We start from the raw sequence: 12,089 nt of genomic DNA, 5'->3' as shown, positions 1-12,089 counted from the left end.
ATGTACGTATGTATCCATACATTTTTTTCTCTGTACATTTGAGTAATCTAATATATACTACACAGGTAAATTGAAAAGACTACTTCTCCTTAGTAGGTACATCTTTCTAAGGGAATAGGGCATTGTTTTTACCTCTTAACCTGTCTTTTTGCATCTAATTATGTATCAGAGAAGTTAGTTATGAGGCAAGTTGAAGATCTCATAGACATGCTAAATAAAATGCTGATAGACCCTTCAAACTGAACTATAACAACGACTTTCAATTCTATCTATGCGTTACTATATCCTGTAGAATCTGTAAAACCCTAGAACTTCCGAGTCAATCTCTGGAGAAGAAGCTTAGATACATTACCTTAAATCATCTCAACAGATACACAGCCCACAGTGAAAAGCGATGTGTTAGAATAATGCACATTAATCAGACTTTTCAACTGCATCTCTTACGTGCAAATTTGATAGGATCCCAGGGGAACAGTATGATGTGAAAAGCAAATTTTCTGAAAGGAATTGCTTTGTGTATATAGATTTCTCCTTGTTGAAAGGATAAAAGTAATTAAATAAAACTCTACTGAGCTGATAAAAGACCCATGAAGCTACATAAAAATATGTTTCACCATAATCTGCAGGTCATTTAAGACATAGTGGTATGGAAAATGTTAATTTGCCAGGGTTAAAATAGTCCTTTAAAAATCTAGATTGCTGCAATTTCCAAAAAGAACAAAATGTATAAAGAGAAAGAAAATAATATTGACCTTAGTGTTCTGTAGAATTTTAAATTCCCAATTCTGTTGAAAACTGTGGAGGATATTCACTGAAAAATATTGTGAACCAACCTCTTCATTCATTTATAGACCAAATTAGCAGGAAGATTCCTGAAGTAACATTTCCAAAATTACATTATCTTACATGTTTATTTTAAAATTATTATAAAAATATGTGCTCTGATTACTAGAGAGAGGATTTATGATTGAGAAAGAATATGGCATAATTATATGAAAGTCTGGAATTATATATGTGCAGAACTCTCAATCCATTAAAGTAAAATTCAGATGAAATCTTCAGACTATCATGAAGGATTGAATAGATGCACTTATAAACATATAAGAATATAGAGGAGTAGCAATTATTCTCATTCTATACATTCTCATTCTCATTCTATACATTACAAGTGTAGTCACCAAACCTCATCATTTTAATATTATTGATTATATTCTCTGTGCTGTATTATTCATATCTGTGACTTACTTATATAACTGGCAGTTCATATGTCTTAATCTCCTTTATCTATTTTACCTATTGCCCCCTTCTCTGGCAACTACCAGTTTGTTCTTCACTTTTAAGAGTCTACTTTTTTCTTTGCTTGCTTCTTTGCTCATTTGTTTCATTTCTTAGATTCCACATATAGGTGAAATCATATGATATTTGTCTTACTCTGATTTACTCGACTTAGCATAATACTCTCTAGGTCCATCTATATTGTTGCAGATCTCATTCTTTTTTATGGCTGAATAATAATTCAACAAATATATATACATCACCTACTAATGTATTCATTTATTGATGGACATGGGTTAATTCTGTATCTTGGATACTTAAATAATTTTGCAATAAACATTGAAGGGTACACCTGTTTTTTTCAAATTAGTGTTTTTACTTTTTTTTTTTTTTTTTAGATTTTATTTATTTATTAATGAGAGGCAGAGGGAGAAGCAGGCTTCATGCAGGGAGCCCGAGGTGGGACTCGATCCCAGGTCTCCAGGATCAGGCCCTGGGCTGAAGCCAGCACTAAACTGCTGAGCCACCCAGGCTGCTCGTGTTTTTACTTTCTTTGGGCAAATTGTAGTGGAGTTACTTGATCATATTTAAACTATTTTAAAATAATTTTTAAATTATTTTATTTAAAAATTATTTAAATTATTTAAAAATAATTTTATTTAAAATAATTTGTTTTTAGGAATCTCCATAATTTTCCACAGTTGCACCAGTTTACACTCCCACCAATAGCACATGAGGGTTCCCTTTTATCCATTAGAAAAAAAGTTTAAAGTTCCATCATGTTGTAACATATATCAAATAAGTATGATGTCTCTTGCTTTGTTCTTTCTCAAGATTGCTTTGGCTATTTGGGGTCTTTTGTGCTTCAAATGAATTTTTATTTTGTTTCTATTTCTTTAAAAAATGCCATTTAAATTTTGATAAAAACTACATTGATCTATAGATCACTTTTGGTGTCTTCCTCACCAATGTGTATAATCATCCATGTACACGTTTCTCACCTCCTTGGTTAATTTTATTCCTGAGTATCTTATTTTGAGAGATGCTATTATAAATAAAAGATTATTTTATTAATTTCTCTTTCTGATCACTTGTAATTAGTGTATAGAAACACAATTCATTCTGTGTTCTGATTTTGTACCCTGCAACTTCACTGAACCAGTTTATTAGCTCTAACAGTTTCTTTGTGGCATCTTGGTGGTTTTATGTGTATAATATTGTCATCTGAAAACACAGACAATTTTGCTTCTTCCTCTGGATACATTTTAGTTTTGTTTTGTTTTTTGTTTTGTTTTGTTTTGTTTTTGTCTTACGTCATTGCTCTAGTTAGGACTTCTAGTATATGTCAAATAGAAGTGGCAAGAGAGGCACTGTTGTTTTCTTTCCAATCTTAAAGGGAAAATTTTAGTTTTTTATTATTGAACTATTTTTAGTTGTGGATTTGGCATAGAAGACCTTTATTATGTTGAAGTATATTCCATCTAAACCCAACTTATTAAGAGTTTTTGTCATGAAAGGATGTTGAATTTTGTTAAATACTTTTTTTTGCATCTATTGATTATATGATTCTTATCCTTCATTTTATTAATGTGATATATCTCTTTTATTGATATGTGTATGTCAAACCATTTTTGCATCCCAGGAATAAATTTTACTTAATTTGGTGTATGATCCTTTTAATACATTGTTCAAGTCTGTTTGCTGATATTTTAAGAAGTTTTGTATCTGGGATGCCTGGGTGGCTCAGCAGTTAAGTGTCTGCCTTCGGCCCAGGGCGTCATGCTGGAGTCCCTGGATCGATTCCCACATTGGGCTTCCTGCATGGGAGCCTGCTTCCCTCTCTTCTTGTGTCTCTGCCTCTCTCTCTCTCTCCATGTCTCTTATGAATAAAATAATTAAAATCTTAAAAAAATTTTTTTTGCATCTATATTCATCCAGAATATTGACCTGTAATTCTCTTTTCTTGCAATGTCTGTCTGCCTTTGATATTAAGGTAATGCTTCTCTTGTAAAATAAGTTTGAAACTGCTCCATCCTCTTCAATTCTGGGGAAGAGTTTGAGGGACTGGTATCAAATCTTCTTTCAATGTTTGGTAAATCTGACCAAGGAAGCCATCTGCTGCTGAGCTTTTCTTTGATAGGTGGTTTCTGATTACCAACCAATTCAATCTCCCTCTTTGTAATTGGTCTGTTATGATTTTATATTTCTTCATGATTCTATATTGGTAGATTGTATATATCTAAAAATTTTCCCATTTCTTCTAAGTGGTCCAATATGTTGAGGTATAATTGTACATAGTAGTCTTTTATGACTCTTAGTATTTCTATTATTTCAGTTGTAAGTCTCCTCTTTCATTCCTGATTTTGTCTTCTCTTGCTAAAATGTCATTGATTTGGTTTATCTTTTAAAAAAAAGTTCCTACTTTTGTTTCTTTTCTAACATCTTCCTATTCTCTATTTATTCCAACTCTGATATTTGTTATTTCCTTCCTTCTACTGATTTTAGCTTAGTTTATTCTTCTTTTTCTAGGTCTTTGTGATTTTTTAGATTATCTGAGATCTTCTTTTGTTTTTATGATTTTATTTATTTATTCATGAAAGACACAGAAAGAGAGAGAGAGGCAGAGACACAGGCAGAGGGAGAAGCAGGCTCCATGCAGGGAGCCTGACGTGGGACTCCATCCCTGGTCCAGGATCATGCCCTGGGCTGAAGGTGGCGCTAAACTGCTGAGCCACTCAGACATTCCCTGAGATCTTTCTTCTTAATGTATTTTGTAGCATTTATTGCTACAAATTTCCCTCTTACAACTGCTTTGGTGCATCTCAGTTTAGTATGTTTCTGTTTTAATTTGTCTCAAGATTTTCTAAAACATCCCTATTAAATTCATCCTTGGCCTATTGTTTGTTCAGGAGCATGTTGTCTAATCACCATGAAGTTGTGAATTTTTCAATTTTCCTCAATTTTTCAAAATTCCTTCGATTTTCCTGGACTTGATTTCTAGTTTCATACCACTGTAGTCAGAAAAATTACTAGGTATGAATGACTTCAGTCTAAAATTTGTTAAGACTTGCTTTGTTACCTAAATAAGATCTTCCTTGGTATATGTTTTATGTCTACTTGAGAAGAATATGTATTCTGCTGCTATTGGATGAAATGTTCTATGTGTCAATTAGATTCATCTGGTCTAATACATAGCCAAGTCCACTGTTTCCTTGTTAATTTTCTGTCTAGATTGTCTATCCATTATCAAAAGCAAAATTTTGAAGTGTCCTTTTGTTGTATTGTTATTTATTTCTCCCTCCAAATCTGTTAATACTTACTTTATATGTTTAGCTGCTCAGATGTTGGATGCATAAGTATTTGTAATTATTATGCCTTCTTGATGAATTGACATCTTTATCATTATATAAGGACCTTCTTTGTTCCTTACTACAGTTTTTGACTTAAATTCTATTTTGTATGGACAAGCATAGCTATCTCTGCGTTTTTTGTTTCCATTTCCATTGAATATTTTTGCATCTTTTCACTTCAGTCTATGTGTGTCTTAAAGCCAAAGAGAGTCTCTTATAGTGAGTTTTAATTTTTTCATCCAATCACTTTTTTTTTTATTGGGGAATTTAGTCCATTTACATTTAAAGTAATTATTATAGATGTGGATTTACTGCTTTAATTTTGTTAATTGCTTTTGTGCTGTTTTCTAATATTTTTTTCCCTTTCTTCCTCACTTGCTTGATTTATGATTGGATGATTTTTTTTTCATGTATGCTTTGATAGAGTTCTATCTTTTGTGTGTATAGAGGTTTTTATTCTGTAGTATCAGGATGCTTAAAACATCTTAAAACAGCCTACTTTTGACTGATAACAACCTAACTGGATTTCATACAAAAGCTCTACATTTTTATTCTCTTACTAAACATTTCATGTTTTTGATATCACAATTTATATCTTTATATTGTGCATCTATGAACAAATAAGCTATTGTTATTTTAATGCTTTTGTCTTTTAAATTTTTTATTATTTATAAGTGATTTATACACCACTATTTTAACATTAGTGTCTTCTAAATTTAACTATATTTACCTGATGTTAATTGGTTAATTGGTAACCAATTAACATCCTTTTGGTTTCAGCTTGAAGAACTTCTTTTAATATTTATTGTAAGGCTGGCATATTGGTGATGAACTTCTTCAGCTTGTTTGGGGAAAATATCTAGCTCTCTCTCAATCCTGAAGGATGAATTTGCTGGGTAAAGTATTCTTGTTTGGCATTTCCCCCTCGGCATTTTGGATATATCTCACTCCCTCTGGACTGCTAGATTTCTGTTGAAAAATCCACTGACACTCATCTTAAGAGTTCCTTCATACATAGCAAGTCACTTTTTTCTTGAAGTTCTTGAAGTTTCTTGAAGTAACTTTTCTTTTAAGTTCTCTTTGCCTTTAGCTTTTGGCAACTTAATTATAATAGGTCTCTGGAGTCTCTTATTTGGTATTCTTTGGTCTTCCTACATCTGGATGTCTCTTTCTTTGTACAGTTTTGGGAAGTATTCAGCCATTACTTCTTTGGATAAGCTTTCTGCCTTCTTTCTTTCTCTTCTCTTTCTGGGATCCTGTAAATCATGTATTATGTCCCATAAATCCTTTAAGCTATCATCACATTTTTCATCTTCCTTTCTCTTTTGATTTTCTAATTGTATGATTTCTATTCTTTTTGAGTTCATTAATCTTTTCTTCCATTTGATCTAGTTTGCTGTTAAACCCTTATACTGAATTTTTCACTTCAATAATTGTATTCTTCAGCTCTATGATCTCTGCTTGGTCCTTTTTTATATTTTCTGTCTTTTAGTGAAATTCTCATTTTATTTCTGCATTCCTTTCCTTATTTCAGTGAGCATCTTTATGATTGTTTTGAGCTCTTTTTGGGTAAACAACTCATGTCTGCTTCTTGAAGGTCAGTATCTAAACATTTTGTTCTTTTGTTTGGAACATGTTCTCTTGCTTGTTTATTTTCCTTGCCATTGATTTCTACACATTATGTAAAATAGTCACCTCTCCCAGTCTTGACAAGACTGGCTCATGGAGGAGATAAATCTTGTCAATCAGTCTAGTCTGAGCTCTTGGTTATCTCTCAAACCTTTGTGTTTGTTCAAGCTGCTGTGTGGATTCTTAGTGGCTTCCAGTAGATTAGGGTATACTAACACCTGTCACTGTTCCAAAGTTTTGGGAAATGCCCACACATCTCTTTAGGTTCCTGGAGAGCAACTAATTGCCTGCCTTTAGCTCCCTGATGAAGACTAATTGAGATATTGACCCTTCAGTCAGCAGCGGAGAAACTCAGGACGTTCGATATGCAGCCCAGCCCCTATCAGGAGAAATCAAGAATTGTGTGTTTTTGCCTACTCATTCTCTGCTGAGCCAGAGGGAATAGTCACTGGAAATGCTTGTACACCCATATAGAACTACTTCTTTAATATGTGTAGTCCTAAAGAATTCACAAAAGTCAAACCTCATTAGCTCCCAGAACTAGGTGACTCAGGAACCAGTTTCTTGTTTGGAAGCCCTAACGGTTGGGTGCTAGATTTAAAACAAAACAACACCAACAAAACCTTCTTCTAGGAAAAAGCTGGAAACTTGGTTTGAATGTGCCCACTAGCTCTTTCATGTTCCTAGGAGGATCCCAGTAAGCCTCTCTCCCATGTAGGCTAATTAGAAGCCAGAACCACAGGCAACAGATGAAAATGTATGCATCGTGTCTCTTTCTGAAAGAAACTGGGAGATGAGTGTTTTTGTCTTTCTTCTTCTCTGAGCTCAGTGTTTATTTGTGGGGAATATACATATACCCACTTAAAAACTGCTTCTCTGTTTACTATAGTCCTATGGGAGTTGTGAGGGAGTTCGTTTATTTGGAAGCCTGTCCTTTGAGTGGCAGCCAAGTTGGGGTGCTAGATGTGTGGACATCTTTCCAGGGAAAGCTGGTGGCTTTGTTTTATTGTTGGAAGAAGATGGAGGAAGACTCTGGGGGAAGTGACCATTACCTTTTTTCAGGCTTCCAGGAAGATCCCAATCAGCAGCCAGGTAGATGAAGGCTAATTAGAAGGCAGTCCTCAGGCAGCAGCTATATATTTCCTTTAAGATTTCTGATGTTGAGCACTTTGTCAAGTACTTGTTACTCATCTGTATGTCTTCTTTGGGAAAATAGCTATTCAGTTCCTCTGCTCATTTTTTAATTGGATTATTTGGATTTTTTCACTGAATTATATAATTCTTTCTATATTTCATATATTATCCCATTATCAGATATGATTTATAAATATTTTATCCCTTTCAGTAGGTGGTCTTTTCATTTTGTTGGTTTATTTTGCTATTTGTTTTGATGTAGTCCCATTTTTTTATTCTTCTTTTGTTGCCTTGGCTTTTAATGTCAAACTCTGAAAGTATCACTGCCAAGACCAATGTCTAGGAGCCTACTATCTAGAATTTCTTCTAGGAGTTGTCTGGTTTCAAATTTTACATTCAAATCTTTTATCTTTCTTTAATCTTTAAGAATTCAAATCAAATTGAGTTCATTTTTGTGTATGGTATAAGATAGTGGTCCAGTTTCATTATTTTGCATGCGGCTGCCCAGTTTTCCCAGCACTGTTTATTAAATAGACTATCCTTTCCCCATTGTATTCTTGGGATCTTTGTTGTAAATTAATTTAGCATATATGGATGGACATATTTCTGGTCTCTATTATGTTCCATTGATCTATGTGTCTATGTTTATGACAATACCATACTGTTTTGAAATCTATAGCTTTGTAATATAGTTGTGTGTTTTTTTAAATATTTTATTTATTTATTCATGAGAGACACACACACACAGAGGCAGAAATATAGGCAGAGGGACAAGCAGGCTTCCTGTGGGGAGCCCAATGTGGAACTCAATCCCGGGACTCTGGGATCATGCCCTGAACTGAAGGCAGATGCTCAACCACTGAGCCACCCAGGTGTTCCTAAAACTTTAGAGTATCTTTGGGTATATTTAAAGTAAGCTTCCTGAAGCTCATATATAATTTGGTCTTGTTCTTTCATCCAATCTGAAAATCTCTGGAGTGTTTGGGTCATTTACATGGGATATATTCCTTTTTATTTGTTGGAAGGGTTTGAGAAATATTGCTATTAACTCTAAATTTTTGGTAGATTTTATCAGTAAAGAGATCAGTACCTGCACTTTTGTTTGTTGGGAGGTTGTTTTGTTTTGTTTTTAAGATCTTTCTTTCTTTCTTTCTTTCTTTCTTTCTTTCTTTCTTTCTTTCTTCTTTCTTTCTTTCTTTCTTTCTTTCTTCTTTCTTTCTTTCTTTCTTTCTTTCTTTTTCTTCTTTCTTTCTTTCTTTCTCTCTCTCTCTTTCTTTCTTTTTCTTTTTCTTTCTTTCTTTCTTTCTTTCTTTCTTTCTTTCTTTCTTTCTTTCTTTCTTTCTTTTCTTTTTCTTCTTTCTTTCTTTCTTTCTTTCTTTCTTTCTTTCTTTCTTTCTTTCTTTCTTCCTTCCTTCCTTCCTTCCTTCCTTCCTTCCTTCCTTCCTTCCTTCCTTCTTTCTTTCTTTCTTTCTTTCTTTCTTTCTTTCTTTCTTTCTTTTTTCTTTCTAGAAAGCTGGGAAAGGAGCAGAGGGAGAGGGATAAGCAAGCAGCCTCTGTACTGAGCACTGAGCATAGAATCTGAGGCTGGGCTTGATCTCATGATTCTGAGATCATGACTTGAGCCAAATCAAGAGTCGGACACTCAACCAACTGAATAACCTAGGCGCCCCTGTTGGGAGGTTTTTGGTTCCTGATTCAATCTCCTTACTAATATTGGTATATTCAGGTTTCCTGTTTCTTCACGACTGAGTCTTGGTAGAGTGCATATTTCTGAGAATTTATCCATTTCTTCTAAATTGTCCAACTTGTTAGTGTATAATTGTTTATTATAGCCTCTTACAATCTTTTGCATTTCTGCGGTATCAGCTGTAACATTTCCTATCTCATTTCTGATTTTATTTACATTCTCTCTTTTTTCTTAGTGCGTCTATTAAAGGTTTCTCAATTTTACACCTTAATAATTCCAACTCTTATTCTTTGCTGTTTTTTTTCTATCTTTAGGTCTGTTAAAATTTGCTTTATATATTTAGGTGGATGCAGAGATATTTACAAATGTTCTATGCTCCTGGACTGAGGAAAAGTTTCTCTGTAGGCTAAATATTCTTGTTCATTTATGACTAGGGAGCAAAGTAGACGTCAGTCTGAAGCATTATTCCTGAGTTCAAATCTCAGCACTTATACTTACTAGATATGTGAGTAAATGATCATACGTTTGGTTTCTTTTTTTTGTAAAATGGAAATGAAATAAAATAGTAATGTGTACTCCCTATTAAGGTTTTGATGGTTAAATGAGATAATCCAGCTTTAATATTTAGGGCAATACCTATCATACTCTATGTATTTAATAAATAATAGTTATTATTATTTTTAATTACAACAAGTGGTTTCTCATTTCCAGGTTATTCTTTTTAACAATAAAATATGCTTTCTTGTATACTGAACAGGAAACAATTTTCTAAATAAATGTATTTGGAGGGAAACTAAGTGTTTAGAGCATTTGAGACAGTGTTTCTTTGTTTGATCTCATATCTGTAGAAACATGTGTATGGGAACTCTGCTTTCACTTATCTTTTAGTAAGCCAGAAAAAAAGAAAATACACATCATGAATTTCTAGATTTTTTTCTAAGTCTTTTAAAGTAATTTTGTCATTAATTTTCATCTAACATTTGATCTTCCGTCTGGTTTGTTTCTCTGTTTTTCAGAGCGCAGGCCTTTGCATCAGAAACTGGTTAAGGACTTCCTTTTTCCTTTGAAATGGATACATTTCCTGGCCTCTTAATTTTGGCATTAGTATAAGAGGTATGAAAACTCTTTCAGATTTAATAATGTAAAACAAATTCTGTCAGAATATTTGTATTCAGTAGTTGAAAAGGGAAAACTGCATAAAATCACTACCTTATCACACTATAGGGTGTTTTCTTTCATCCTATCTTTAAAAAAGACCACTTAATCAATTCTATATTTGTTAGCATGAATATATGAAAGGAGTAAGATCTCTTTGATAGTTTAATAGTTTTTTTTAATGCCAACTTTTTTAGAAGTTTTAGATTTACAGAAAAAAATTTCAAATACAGTGCAGAGAGTTCCCATATACTCCCATGCCCATTTTTTCCCTATAAGTAACATATTAAATTATATGGTGTGTTTTCACAATTAATGAACCAATATTGACATATTAGACCAAGTCTATGTTTTTTTTCAGATTTTTTTTTTCAGATTTTAACATTTTTATCTAATGTCTGTTTTTAGTTCCAAGATTCCATCCAGGATACCATATGAAAACAAGCCACCAATGCCTTCTTAGGGTCTTTTGTCTGTGGCACTGTTTTTGATAGAAAAAAGCCTTTCATAGAGTTCTGGCAGGTATTTTGTGGAATATCCCTGATGTGAGGCTTATCTGATTTTTTTTTTTCATGATTAGACTGAAACTATACATTTTTCTAAGGAAGGCCACAAAAAGTAATGTGCCATTTCATGACACTATATCAAGGGTACCTATTAACATGATTTATCACAATTGATATTGACCTTGATCAGCTGACCTGGTAGCATTTGTCCAATTTCTCTACTGTAAAGTTACTCCCTCCTCCTTTTTTATATTGTATTCTTTGGCAATATGTCATTTTGCATAGCCCATATCTAAGGACTGAGGAACTATCTACTTCGCCTGAATTCCTAACACCCACTAATCCTTGTATTGTCTTTTTCACTGTCTTTTACAGAATCTTATTTAAATGAAATCATATACTATGTAAACTTTCCAGATTGACTTCTTTCACTTAGCAGTATGTACTTAAGCTTCATCTATGTCTTTTCATTGATAAATTGCTTTTTTTTTTTTTTTTAAATTACTGAATGCTATCCTTTATATTGATATACCACAGGTTGTTTATTCACTTGCATATTGAAGGTCACTTTGGTGGTTTCCAGTTTTTGGTGATTAAAAAAAGATCTGTTCTAAACATTGATGTGATGACATACTGAAAAAATTTTCAAATTGTTTGCATAATACTCAGGAGGGTGATTGCTGGATTTTATGGAAAAATTATATTGAGCTTTGTAAGAAACTTAGAAAATGTTTTCCAAAGTGTTTATTTATACCATTGTGCTTTACCAGTAAGAATGAGAGTTATTCTCGCTCTGCAATTTTTTTTTTAAGATTTTATTCATTTATTCATGAGAGACAGAGAGAGAGAAAGGCAGAGACACAGGCAGAGTGAGAAACAGGCTCCATACAAGGAGCCTGATGTGGGACTCAATCCCAGGTCTCCATGATCAGGCTCTGGGCTGAAGGCAGCACTAAACTGCTGCGCCACTGGGACTGCCCTTGCTCTACATTTTTACTAGCAACTGGTAGTGTCAGGTTTTTTTGGATTTTGCCCATTCTTAGACCTATATAGCAGTATCTTATTTTAATCTTAATGACAAATAATACTGTTTGCTGTTTGTTTAACAGCAATTATCTATGTTCTTTGATGGGAGTGTCAGTTCAAAGTTTTTTCCCATTTTAAAATTTGGCTTATGTATTATTGTTGCTGTTTTATGGGTGATTTGTATGTTTTAAATTATGTCTACTATCATATAGGTGTTTTGCATATATTTTCTTTGGGACCGTGACTACTTTTTATTTTCTTTATAGTATCTTCTACAGAACAGATGTCTTTATAATTTTTATGAAATCCAATATATCATCTTTTTCT

At 33.1% G+C, this 12,089-nt stretch overlaps 1 protein-coding gene across 4 annotated transcripts in view; it reads right to left on the bottom strand.

The window, feature by feature from the left end:
- ADAM29 (ADAM metallopeptidase domain 29) overlaps positions 1-12,089 on the bottom strand; it is a 71,006-nt gene that overhangs the window by 39,145 nt on the left and 19,772 nt on the right. The window contains exon 1 of one of the 4 annotated variants that reach the window (XM_072796042.1): positions 8,479-8,502. The exons of the other annotated variants lie outside the window; for them this stretch is intronic. The gene's annotated coding sequence lies outside the window, so the exon portion shown is untranslated. Of the gene's footprint in view, positions 1-8,478; positions 8,503-12,089 lie in introns of those variants that run through there. 4 annotated transcript variants of the gene reach the window in all.

Source organism: Canis lupus, chromosome 24 (genome assembly GCF_048164855.1).
Source record: "Canis lupus baileyi chromosome 24, mCanLup2.hap1, whole genome shotgun sequence".
Taxonomy (NCBI): domain Eukaryota; kingdom Metazoa; phylum Chordata; class Mammalia; order Carnivora; family Canidae; genus Canis; species Canis lupus.
The sequence above is the reverse complement of the archived record's forward strand: the minus strand, read 5'-3'. Positions and strand labels throughout refer to the sequence as shown.